The 14547-nt window shown below is 34.0% G+C and overlaps 1 protein-coding gene across 1 annotated transcript in view; it reads left to right on the forward strand.

The window, feature by feature from the left end:
- The first annotated feature begins 217 nt into the window (after positions 1-217).
- The window catches only part of LOC128225995 (ras-specific guanine nucleotide-releasing factor 1-like), a 139322-nt gene continuing 124992 nt past the window's right edge, over positions 218-14547 (forward strand). The window contains exon 1 of the mRNA XM_052935888.1: positions 218-327. The gene's annotated coding sequence lies outside the window, so the exon portion shown is untranslated. The remainder of the gene's footprint in view (positions 328-14547) is intronic.

The raw sequence follows: 14547 nt of genomic DNA on the forward strand, positions 1-14547 counted from the left end.
TTCAGTCTTTTGACGTTTCATCTGTAATACACAACACGCGCCGGAAAAAAAGTTTAATTATGCAATGTGTTAAGACAAAAGGGGAATTTAATGATACACTTCAATTTGAATTAATTGTTAATTGATACTCGCTGACATATAAATAATGTACGAAAGGATTTATTGTTGACAACAATACGAATTGATCGACTAATGGATATACTTTTAAGCGTGACTACGACAAGCTACGAGATTCACCATTGGCACTATATTGATATTGTTTTGTGAATTATTAATGGACTTGTCTTCAATTTCTCTCTACGCTTCGCCGTTTTATAACTTGCGAAGGTAAGTGTCTACTTTGTCACCTGCACAGTTTTTGCTCTGTTATACTTTGATATTTCAATATATATTTTGATTAAATGCATGCTCTTCATAATTTAGAAGTGTGGTTTGTTTTGCTACAAAGCAAATCGCTCATATCTGTCAACTGCGTAACTTATGAGTCTGCGAGTAGAACTTTAAAAGGCAATATGATTTTAAGAGTAATTGTGGGAAGCATATATTCTATTTCCATAAAACCACAAGCACTTCCGTTTTGTTATCAAATATATGCAGCCCGGTGGTTGTAATAACATGAAAAAAAACAACACCTAGGCTAAACTTCCTGGTATTAAAACACCTGTTCATAGTTGTTTAAATCTGTCAGATGCTCTCGAAAAGTTTTTATTTCTTCCTTTAAATTAAAGCTTTTCTGAGAAACGTTTACAATCTGGACGAAAGCGTAAACACGCCCTGTAATGTATAAGAAAATCAGATGTCACGTACGTTCATTTATTCCATTAACGTCGAATGTTGTTTAAACATTGTGAACTTGCCCCATTTTGCCGTTTGATTCAGGGCGTTTTTGTTTGTAATAAACTGGTTTCGGTTTTATATCGGTTTCACTAACTGTGTAATTGTTGTTATAGTTTCAAATAAAACCAAAAGCAGTTTAATCGTTTTTTTAACGAAAGCCGAAACCGGTTTTTGAAACTATCGAAACCTCTACAAAAGGCGGTTTCATCGGTTCTTCCATCCGAAAACAAGTTTACTTTGAAAACAACATGGCGGAAAGTGATCAACTACGTTTGCTGAAACTCAATCTTTTTTGATGAAATGAAAAAGGTAATATTAAAATTAGAAATAATCGCTACATGCAGTAGCTCCCACATGTTGTTACAACTGTATACAAAACCATGCATTTGTTACTTCAAGCAAAACTATCAAAACCGGATTTGAAACTGCTGAAACCATTGAAACCGAAACTGGTTTGATATCGACAAAAACACCCTCATTGTAGATTGTGCATAGTGACTGAAGCACGACCTTTATGATCAATCAAGATCGCGGTAGTGGGTTACGTACATACAGAGACAGACATACTATTTATTTAAGTGTCACTTTAATAGACTCATGAAAAATACATACAGCACATTCATTTCTAGGGGTGAAAGCGCGAACATTATATCTGCTTCTTTATTCAATGTTACATGTATATAGAATGTTTCCGATTTTATATCTCGATTTGTAACGTTTACAACTACCCTTTAAGAGTTATGAGAAAAATACATGAATTGATACATTTATCAAAAATTAAACACATATCTCAACACTGAAAATGAAGTTGCTTGGTGTGTTGCCAACAACGAAAATGAAGTGGCAAAAACGTGTATATGAATCATGTGTTTGTAAATTTTGCAACCTCGTGTATGATAATTTTACGAAATGTACGATTCATAACAAAGGGTCATGTTTAGAAGCCTTATTATATACGCCTGCTATTTGTTTTCGCTATATCATAAAAAACATTCAATTATCCATTATTTGATATTATCGTATATTTTAATTGAAAGTTAAATTTTCTTTCATGCTTTATGATGAAATATGGGGTTTTAACAGTGAAATAACAACAGTGAAAATATCAATTTGATATTTTCACTGCAAAATAAGGAGTGAAAATATCAATTTTCAGAACTACTTTTAAAATCCTTTGTTGTTACATGTACAGTACTTTCCTTGGTCACAGTACTTGCCTTGGTCAAAACAGAACACTGGACTTCAGTAAATTATGTCAAAAAATGTTAAAAAAAAATAAAGAAATATTTTATAAATTTAAATAAATATATAATTGGAAATTAACAACTTACCGTTTATTACCGGTTATCCCGTTTATCAAACATTTTACTGATCTTTGAAGCTGAATGTTCGAACATTTGCTTTCATTCCAAACAAATTACAGATAAAAACAACTGTTCGAACATAAATAAAATTATATAGCATCGTTCAAATGTATTTTGAACTGTTAACCGTTGTAATACGTAAAATGAGCTTCCTTGAGAATTCACACAACAATTTACAGATAGATCCGATATTTTTTACCCCACCCACATCTCAAAATGTGTCAACAAACTAGCGTGGCATTTACTCTTCTGGAAAACAAACATTTTAAAGCGAAACAGACTGGTCTTTGACAGTAAGATGACTGAATATTAACTTACTATAAAAACACGCGTATATGCAGTCTTAAACTAAGAAGAATGGTTAAAATCCAATGAGTATCCACATTTGTTTTGCTAACACATTTGACCTTCCAAATTTTCATTCTATAAATAGCGGCGTAGTAATTTGGTTAAAATAAAGTGTTTTCATTATTTTTTGGAACATTTGTGCACTAATAATACTTCATTTTTTACTGTTCATAAAGCTTTGCAAGAAAAACGAGCGAATATTAAGCTATAAGAATGAATAGCAGAGAACTATTTCTCAGCAAACCGATAGTAGAAAAGTTGACAGCTATAATTTTGCATGAGGGGCGCTCCACGGGTAGCGGCGTAAAGTCCACCCTTTTCAAAAAGGGGGTAATTCAGAAATAAATAAAAAAAACAAATAAAACTCCGAAAATAAGCATAAAAGAAACAGAAAGTTTGTTTATTTCAGTGTAAGATCGTATTTAATTTCACTCGTGATCATAAAAAACTACATTTTCACTCGTGGCTTCGCCACTCGTGAAAATATGTTTTTCTATGACACTCGTGAAATAAAATACGATCTTACACTGAAATAAACAAAAATCCTCTATATATTAATTTGAAGAAAGGGAAGCTATAAGACAATGATACGGTCATGGGTATTGCATAATTGGGTTTCGTACAGTTTCTACACTATACCATTCATACTTGTCTATTTTATGAACTGTCATTGAATTTTCAAGTTAACCCATTTATTAAAAACAAATTAATATATATATATGCAAAACAGCGTCAGGAACATCCTCGGAAACATCCTCCGAGCTTCAACATGAAAATCTGCGATCTGATATTTTGTCAGCAGCCTTAAATCACTGGTTTCCTTGCTTTGCGCATAAATTGGCTCGTCCAAGGACAAAAAAAATGTCAAAACGTTCAATATGTGAGAGTGCAGCTTCAATGGCCATGTTTGTATATATATATATATATATATATATATATATATGTCACATTTTCGGTTAGTGTCAAAATAATCAATCATTTCTTCTGAAAATCAAATGTCGCCAAAAAGAGTTACTGCTAAAACATTGGTGTAGCCTTAAGGAGTTCCTAGGTGCTGATAAATAAACTAATTGAAGTACAGCCATCGTTTCAATGTGAAAACCTAAAAATGTATTAAAAGCATAGAAGAAAGTTTATTCAAAGCAATACATGTATTGATATACAATACAAATTTAAAAAGGGCAAGATGACTCGTGATCAAATTAATTTAATACAATGGCTTATATATACATAATTATATGGCGGAACAGATTTATAAACGGGTTTATTTATATCACATTTTTAACACAAATTATTATGGAATGTAATTTAAAACATTGAAACAACATCAAACAACATTTCTGGCTGCTTGTCTTCGACTTAGGTGCATTTAAACAAGATTACAGCACATTCCTGCTTCCTTGGCTTAGTTTTAGGTATATTTCGACTAGATCACCGTACATTTCTGGAAGCTAGGCTTAGACTTCGATGCATTTAACAAGATCAGAGAAAATTTCAAGCTGCTAAGCCTAGACTTGGGTAAATTTAATAAGAACACAGTACATTTTCTGGCTGCTGAGCTTATACTTAGGAACATTTAATAAGAAAACAGTACATTTTTGTCTGCTAAGCTTAGACTTAGGTACATTTAATAAGAACACAGTACGTCTCTGCCAGACTTAGAACTAGGTATATTAAACAAAATCACATTACATTTCTGGCTTCTAGGTTAAGATTTAGGTGGAATTAAACAAGTTCAAAGTATATGTCTGTCTACAAGTCTTAGACTCAAGTGCATTTAAAAACTAGATCGCACTACATTTCTGGCTACCAGACTTCGACTAAGGAGCATTTAAAAGAAGATCACAGAACGTTTTTGCTTGCTAAATTAAACTAAGGTGCATTTAAACAAGATCACAAACTATTTATGACTGCTTTGCTTAGACTTAGATTAACTTGAACAATACCACAGTACATTTCTGAGTTCTATGCTTGGACTAAGATGCATTTTAACAAGATCACAGCACATTTCCGCTTCCTAGGCTTAGGTTTAGGTCCATTTAGACAAGATCGTCGAACATTTATGGCTGATAGGCTTAAACTTAGTTATATTAATCAATGCCACATTACTTTTCTGGCTTTTAGGTTTAGACTTAGGTGCATTTTAAACAAGTTCACAGATCATTTCTGGCTACAAGACTTAAACTTAGGAGCATTTTAAACAAGATTACAGTACATTTCTGGCTGCTAGGCCTATATTTAGGTGAATTAAACAAGATCACAGTACTCTTCTTCCTGCTAGGTTTATACTTATGTGCATTTAAACAAGATCACGGTACACTTCTTGCTGTTAGGTTTATACTTATGTGCATTTAATCAAGATCACGGTACACTTCTTGCTGCTAGGTTTATACGTATGTGCATTTAAACAAGATCACAGTACACTTTTGTTTCATAGGCTTTACTTTAGGTATATTTAAACAAAATTACAGTCAATTTCTGGCTGCTAGGCACGGTCCTGTAATTAGTTTCCATTTTATCAGAAAACGTTTTAATGACATTAAAAGTCCGATATAAAAACAAGTAATACATTAAAATTGAGACTGACTAATATCAAGTTTCTACCCCAAAACATGTCACAAAGAATGTATATTTACTCCCGAAAAAGAACGCTCCTTAAAACTAAATAAAACATGACTTTTTGAAACGTTTTAATTTTTGGACTTCCCCAGCCACTTTTGCACTGTGTGGAAGGCCCTTAAACATGACTTAAAGGGGCTGAGTGAATCAATTTCAACTTAAAAACATTTTTGAAGATGATTTTCAACCATTCCTTTGTATTCATTCATTATTCAGACCATGCTTCGGCTTGTTTTCATAGTGATTTTTTTTCTTTGAAAGTTATTCTTTCTCTAAAACGCCGGTCAAATTCGGCTTGAACACGTTATTTTTTCCTGATCATCAATCGATACATTTCCAATTTCATACAATTTACGGGAACTCTTCTCATTGGTGGAGTCATATTTTATTGGCGTGCTGTACTACAAAGATATAATTACAGACCCGAGAAGTCTTGAATTATTGATAGGTGCAGTCTGCAGCATCAGTGCGACAGAAACGGTACTGTTTTGTTTTTTTTAATTTGTCTGCAGGAAATATGCAGTCTGCTGAAATCTTGAACAAAAATAAGAGAAAATGCAAAATTGCATTATTTTCCCCTTTAGAGCTTGAAAATGAAAAGCAGTTTTCATGAAAAAGTATAATGTGACGCCTCACCATTGCCCCCTAAGTTATTTTTGACCGTGTGTTAAAAGTAGATAAAACAGGCAGTGTTAGCCCTAGCCTTTGAAGTTTGTAGACAATTACAATTAGGTTGCAAGCATTGATGAATTTAGGTTGCAAACATTGACGAATGTGACGTACCCCGACCAATAATAGAAAATATACAGAGCAACGCGCAATATTTAAAATCGTATTTTTAGCCTATTATTTAATAACCCATGATGTCCTTATACTTGTCTAAGTACTTTATTCAGTTCAAACTTCGTCAGTCTGTTTCCGGCCGCTGGCCAGACTCAATGATTATACGGTAGTCTAAAATGGGATACTAGACAGTTCACATTGCTGGGACAAAATTGACACTTACATATTAAGTTATAATTCTGAGTTTAACCTTTCTGATATCTCCTCTGTGTTGGCGTTGAAAAAGTGAAATCTAGTCTTGACGGAAATGTCAGGTATTCACATCGATGGGACAAAAGTGTCACTCGCTTATAAAGTGATCATTTTTAGTTCTCACCTTGTGGGTTTCTAGCCTCTCGTGTGTTTACGTTGAAAGTCAATCCCTGAACACTTGAAGTGTTCGAACTAAGTTCTTTTAAAGACAATCGGGTTTAGTACCACAGTATTTGCGTTTTGCGTTTGGTTTTCAGAACGCTATGGTGTTCGGTAATAAGCTTTTAAGGCTCTAAAGGTGACTCAGCAGGAGCATAAACATTGGTACTTTGCGGAGTCCTAAGCGACAAAGCAAGCGTTCCAGTAAAGGAAGTTCTACCATTACAGAGGCTAGAGAACAGTCACTGTAACTTTTTAAGTTGAATACAGAACAGGCTTCTGGTTCGGACCTCCTGTTTGGCACAGTACCGTAGGTTTTTATCCGCAAATGGCAGACACCGGAGCTGCCTTTATTTGGAGAGCTTAGTCGCTCAATATTGCAAAAATAATATAAAACTTGGCCATGAGCTATTCTGCAAGAAGAATTTAGTCGTTTAAATTGAGGTACTTGGTTTTGCAAGCTCTCTTTGTTATGATAAAAAGTTGAGTCCTAATTAACGTTTGATTTATTTTGATTTTTATGCGAGCGTTTAACAATATGATATATTATGTGATTTGCAAATGTTGCTTTGTCCTTGCCTACACATGTGTGGTATGTTTACGCCGCAGGCCTACAGATTTTAGTACCGCAAATCAAGTATTGTCAGATCTACTTTCTGGTTTAAACATATTTATGTTTTCTATTTTAATCTATTAAAGAACAATTATCTAGTACTGCACTTAAATCTTTAATTTAGTCAACAAATACACAATACATTTGCGTAAGCCATTTTTTCAAATGTGAATATATTAGATCAATATTTAAATCAGATTGTCCATAAATGAAACATTACACTTAATCTACAATCCAACTTCACACTCGCTCACAAAGATATGCTAGGCCAGAGTAAAAATCAGAGATAAAACTTCAGTCCAATTATGAAATGTAAAAGGCTGTGGAAAACTGTACCTTCCACACCCTGCAGCGATTATGAACAAAAAACACGTATGCCGTGTTTGTTTAATTTTAACAAATTCAGATCGACATGAATTTTTAATGCACGTTTATTAATAATGTCCATAAATATTTTCGAATTATAAATGTCTATGCACACCCAAACGCTTGAATGGTTTAAAGTCCTAAATCATTGTAATGTGATGTCCTTCGGAGTTTGAGAGTTCTGTGACTTTTAGCGTGAATTCTGATGCAATTCATCCGTTCAAAATCCTAACAGCAAGGAGTATGGAACACGATAGTTTCAGTCCATAAGGTAATGTCAACGTTGAATGTTGGCTTCAACTGAAACGAAACCAATTTGACCAATGAGCCACTTAATGTATACAATTCGTTTGAACTGTACCGACATGCAATTGTCTTACTCTGTTCTTCTAACTGATCCCACATTAATGTATTAATAATAGTTAATGTTTTAATAAATGTCAAACTGAAATGAAATATGTGCATGCGACAGGATCTAACATATATATATGCAACAAAAAATATATGTAATTGCAATTCAAATGTATGCACACAGGCACTGATTCCTCCGAATGGGTAGCCAAAATGAATGGCTCAAAGTTCTTATACACAATGGATTAATGCTTCTGTATTTTGGTTATGTCTGGAATCAATGGCCATTCACAGCTCTCAATAAGAACAAACTTCGCACTCATACATTGGTAACGAAAACAGTAACAAACTGAAAATAATGTTTATGTGTTGATGATACTCAAAAAACAACTACATCCTAATTATGATAATGAAAAACGCTTTTATTTTATATCTACATAAGTACTCCACCCTGCTTTCTGGTCGAATGATTTACCAGATCAGCATATCACTAATTACTAGTTTTTACCCGAGGAAAATGTAATAATTTGTATAACCAATACTACCGTATCAAATATAAACGCACTGCCGATATGAAATACATTTATTTCATGAAAATATCCAAGTGACAACATATATTTCATTCTAAATATTCAAGAATTTGATCGGAATTTAAAGCTTATAAAGATCATCTTCTTTTCTACTTTTTATATGACAATTATAAATATGTCTTGGTAGGGAACCGATTGGAATAGATAATTACCCACAAAATGGAAATGTGTTGACTTCAAATAGTCAAAACGTCCTCAGCCAATACCGGGTTTCATTTAAGTTACTTTCCACTAGCAATAAACTATTGTATTTAAAATTCATCAATTTACATAACCTATTCTTGGGTAATGGCAGGCATTTATCGGTTTCTGTTTATGGCGACTCAAGATATTTTTTGGATTCGAGTGTTGTTGCCGATTAACAGAATTGTAAAATAAGTAAAATCACGCTTCTCGCGCCTTCAAACTTTCAACGCTTTCAGCGCTTTTATTGATAAAGCGAACAAGGAGATATAACGCAAATAGTTCATGAATGAGTCTTATCTGGGCTTGAGTGACTTAATAAAAGGGCTTTTCTGGGGAAATATTTTTTCATCACTTATGATATTCATGACTTGCGCCGCTGTTCGCTATGAATGACTTAAAACCTATTTTATACATGGGCGTTGACCCAGCGCCATTGAGCGGGTTTATGTTTTGTTTTTCGACTGCTTGACTTATTTCTGTAGGTTTTAACATAAATATTGAACATTCGAGCCGTGATCACGACATTTAATAACGCAACATTACTGAGAACGAAATGCAACATGTGAACAAGTATTATGATAGTTTTTGCCCATTTGTACATGTCTTCCATTGAGATAATAAAACCCCAGTTACCTATTCATGACTACAAATAAGTACAACTACCTATTCATTATTAAATAAGACTCCAACTTCCTATTCATGACTAAATAAATCTCCAACTATGCGTTTACAACTTGATAAAACTCCTTATTCATGGGTTAATAAATCTCATACTACATATTCTTGATTAAAACAAAATCCAATTCCATATCCGTAACATAGCAAAAATTCCAGCTTCCTATTTATGGCAAAATAAAACTCCAACTTCCGATTCAGGGATAAACAAAATATCCAGCTTCCTATTATGGCCTTAACAAAACAAAAACTCAAACTACCAATTTATGACTAAATGAAAACCAAATAACCTATCAGCGTAATAAAACTCCAACTCCCTATTAAATACTAAATACACTCTTTACATTATCATTCATAGCTAAATAAAACTCCAACTCCCTATTCAAGACTAAATACACCCCTAACTTCCCATTCATGGCTAAATAAAACTCCAACTCCTTATTCAAGACTAAATATACCCCTTACATTCCCATCCATGGCTAAATAAAACTCCAACTCCATATTCAAGACTAAATACACCACTTACATTCCCATTCATAGCTAAATAAAACTCCAACTCCCTATTCAAGACTAAATACACCCCTTACATTCCCATTCATGGCTTAATAAAACTCCAACTCCCTATTCAAGACTAAATACACCCCAAACTTCCCATTCATGGCTAAATAAAACTCCAACTCCCTATTAAATACTAAATACACCCCTTACATTCCCATCCATGGCTAAATAAAACTCCAACTCCCTTTTCAAGACTAAATACACCACTTACATTCCCATTCATAGCTAAATAAAACTCCAACTCCCTATTACATACTAAATACACCCTTAACTTCCCATTCATGGCTAAATAAAATTTTAATTCCCTATTCAAGACTTATTACACCGCTTATATTCCCATTCATAGCTTAATAAAACTCCAACTTCCTATTCAAGACTAAATACACCCCTAACTTCCCATTCATGGCTAAATAAAGTTTTAACTCCCTCTTCAAGACTAAATACACCCCTTACATTCCCATTCATAGCTTAAAAAACCTCCAACTCCCTAATCAAGACTAAATACACCACTTACATTCCCATCCATGGCTAAATTAAAACTCCAACTCCCTATTCAAGACTAAATACACCCCTTACATTCCCATCCATGGCTAAATAAAACTCCAACTCGCTATTCAAGACTAAATATACCACTTACATTCCCATTCATAGCTAAATAAAACTCCAACTCCCTATTCAAGACTAAATACACCGCTTATATTCCCATTCATAGCTAAATAAAACTCCAACTCCCTATTTAAGACTAAATACACCGTTACTTCCCATTCATGGCTAAATAAAGTTTTAACTCCCTCTTCAAGACTAAATACACCACTTACATTCCCATTCATAGCTAAAACAAACTCTTACTCCCTATTAAATACTAAATACACCCCTTACATTCCCATTCATAGCTAAATAAAACTCCAACTACCTATTCAAGACTAAATACACGCCTAACTTCCCATTCATAGCTAAATAATATTTTAACTCCCTATTCAAGACTAATTACACCGCTTATATTCCCATTCATGGCTAAATAAAACTCCAACTCCCTGTTCAAGACTAAATACACCCCTTACTTTCCCATTCATGGCTAAATAAAACTCCAACTCCCTATTCAAGACTTAATACACCCCTTACATTCCCATTCATGGCTAAATAAAACTCCAACTCCCTATTAAATACTAAATACACCACTTACATTCCCATCCATGGCTAAATTAAACTCCAACTCCCTATTCAAGACTAAATACACCCCTTACATTCCCATCCATAGCTAAATAAAACTCCAACTCCCTATTCAAGACTAAATACACCCCTTACATTCCCATTCATAGCTAAATAAAACTCCAACTCCCTATTCAAGACTAAATACACCCCTTACATTCCCATTCATAGCTAAATAAAACACCAACTCCCTATTAAATACTAAATTCACCCTAACTTCATATTCATGGCTAAATAAAATTTTAACTCCCTATTCAAGACTAAATACACTATTTACATTCCCATTCATAGCTAAATAAAACTCCAACTCCCTATTCAAGACTAATTACACCGCTTATATTCCCATTCATAGCTAAATAAAACTCCAACTCCCTATTCAAGACTAAATACACCCCTAACTTCCCATTCATGGCTAAAAAAAGTTTTAACTCCCTCTTCAAGACTAAATACACCCCTTATATTCCCATTCATAGCTTAATAAAACTCCAACTCACTATTCAAGACTAAATACACCCCAAACTTCCCATTCATAGCTAAATAAAACTCCAAGTCCCTATTAAATACTTAATACACCCCTTACATTCCCATTCATGGCTAAATAAAACTCCAACTCCCTATGCAAGACTAAATACACCCCTTACATTCCCATTCATAGCTAAATACCTCTAACTCCCTATTCAAGACTAAATACACCCCTTACATTCCCATCCATGGCTAAATAAAACTCCAACTCCCTATTCAAGACTAAATACACCCCTTACATCCCCATTCATAGCAAAATAAAACTCCAACTCCATATTCAAGACTAAAATCACCCCTTACATTCCCATTCATAGCTAAATAAAACTCCAATTCCCTATTCAATACTAAATACATCCCTTACATTCCCATCCATGGCTAAATAAAACTCCAACTCCCTATTCAAGACTAAATACACCACTTATACATTCCCATTCATAGCTAAATAAAACACCAACTCCCTAATCAAGACTAAATACACCCCTAACTTCCCATTCATGGCTATATAAAATTTAAACTCCCTATTCAAGACTAAATACACCGCTTATATTCCCATTCATAGCTAAATAAAACTCCAACTCCCTATTCAAGACTAAATACACCCTAACTTCCCATTCATAGCTAAATAAAACTCCAACTCCCTATTCAAGACTAAATACACCACTTACTTTCCCATTCATAGCTAAAAAAAAAACTCCAACTCCCTTTTAAATACTAAATACACCACTTACATTCCCATTCATGGCTAAATAAAACTCCAGCTCCCTATTCAAGACTAAATTCACCCCTTACATTCCCATTCATAGCTTAATAAAACTCCAACTCCATATTCAAGACTAAATACACCCCTTAAATTCCCATTCATAGCTAAATAAAACTCCAACTCCATATTCAAGACTAAATACACCCCTTACATTCCCATTCATAGCTAAATAAAACTTCAATTCCCTATTCAAGACTATATACACCCCTTACATTACCATTCATAGCTAAATAAAACTCCAACTCCCTATTCAAGACTAAATACACCACTTACATTCCCATTCATGGCTAAATAAAACTCCAACTCCCTATATAAGACTAAATACACCCCTTACATTCCCATTCATAGCTAAATAAAACTCCAACTCCCTATTCAAGACTAAATACACCCCTTACTTCCCATTCATAGCTAGATAAAAGTCCAACTTCATATTCACGACTTAATAAAACTCCAACTAATTATTCGTAACTAATAAATTCCAACTCCCTGGTGTGTTTTCTACTATATCTTACCTTCAATTCTCTACTCATGACTAAACCACCAATTTGCGACTATTTGAATAATGATAAGTTCCCATTATTGTCCGTTTTCGCCAGATTCATTACTGCTCGTGCATTTTCATTGTAGCCAACAGGATTTCATATTCTGGAAAATGAATTTTAGGATAAATGGAAGTTAAGGAATGCGTTCATATCATTCGCATTTAAACTCAGGAATAAAACTAATTCTACTTTGAAATACCGGATTTCTGTCTGTATACTTAGTCACACACGTGACACTACACGAACCATGAAAGCTTTTGTGAACAGACACATGTTACAAGAAACAGTTCATAGAAATTAATAAATATTACTTTTATCAAAAAAGCGGGTTGAAGTCTTCAAACTTATACTGTATATTTTTCTACATAAAAACTGTCTAAACGCTTGTCACATCCTATGATTTACACTATTACTTTATTATATATATTCCTCATGTAAAAATCAAGGTAAAAATTACGGAAAAATACTTTATGTTGGTGGACTCTAATATTATGGCCGTGTTTATCCACAGAGATATAATTACAGACACGAGAATTTTGAATAATTGATGTTGGAGCAGTGATTATTTTGAAAGGTTGCTTCAAAGACTTCCCGGTGAGCTGTGATAACTTGCATAATACCCTTCTATACAATATGATATTATTTGAAATGTAGTTCGTTGTTTATAACCAATGTAATATTTGTTAAGCCTTGTTTACTTAAATGTACAGACATGTATACATGCATTTATCGGATATCTAGATACATAAGAGATTCGTGCGACAAAGGAAATAGTCCCATCCATTAATTGAGTTACATCCTAGATGTGATCCAGATGTTGCACTGACTGGACTTGATCAAGCGACCATGCCGCGAAGACCTGCAGCATACACCATTTTTTTCATAAACATATGTTACACATAGAGCTCGATATAAATATAAACAAGAGGACCATGACGGCCCTACATCGCCACCTGAGTGAAAGTTTTAAACCTTTGTTTTATTTGAGCTTGAATGAGTTTATTGGTTTATGGCAATGCATCTTAGGGATTAAACTATTATCGCGTATTGTCAAGTGTTATAGTCTTTAAGGTCATCCAAGCACAACATTGATATTTGTTTTCAAAACTGTACACATGGTTCAAATTTCATTGCTGTAGTTTCAAAAATAAGAAAGTAGGTCAAATGGGATAGGCCAGCTTTTACCCCAGGGGCATTATTTGAACTTGGTAGAGGGCCACCATATGATGCTAAATAACAGATACCAAAGGTCTGGGCCATGTGGTTTGAGAAAAGAAGATTTTCAAATATAAGTCTAAGGAAACTTGTGAAACCCAGGGCGTGGCTAGTTTTTTTCCATGTGACCCAGCAACCGAGCCCGTTTTGACCACAGGTGCAACATTGATATTTGTTTTCCAAACTGTGAACATGGTCCAAATTTCTTTGAAAGAGCTTCAAAAATAAGACAGTAGGTCAAAAGGGAGGGGGCAGCTTTGACCCCAGGGACATAATTTGAACAAACTTGAAGAGGACTTCTATATTATGCTGATAACATATACCAAGGGTAGCGGTTGCAGACAATAAGACTTTCTAAGATTTCTCTATATAATTCTTCAGAAAACTTGTGAAACCTAGGGCGTGGCTAGTTTTGCCCCACAGGGGCATAATTGAAACAAACTTGCATGAGGACCACTGTATGATGCTTTATACAAAATTTCATGGGTCTGAGCCTAGCGTTTTCAGACAAAGTTCTTTTTTATATTAGTTTATAGGAAACTTGTGACACCTGGCGGGCCAGTTTTCACTCCAGGGTCACGATTTGAACTTGATAAAA

Source organism: Mya arenaria, chromosome 3, assembly GCF_026914265.1.
Source record: "Mya arenaria isolate MELC-2E11 chromosome 3, ASM2691426v1".
NCBI lineage: Eukaryota > Metazoa > Mollusca > Bivalvia > Myida > Myidae > Mya > Mya arenaria.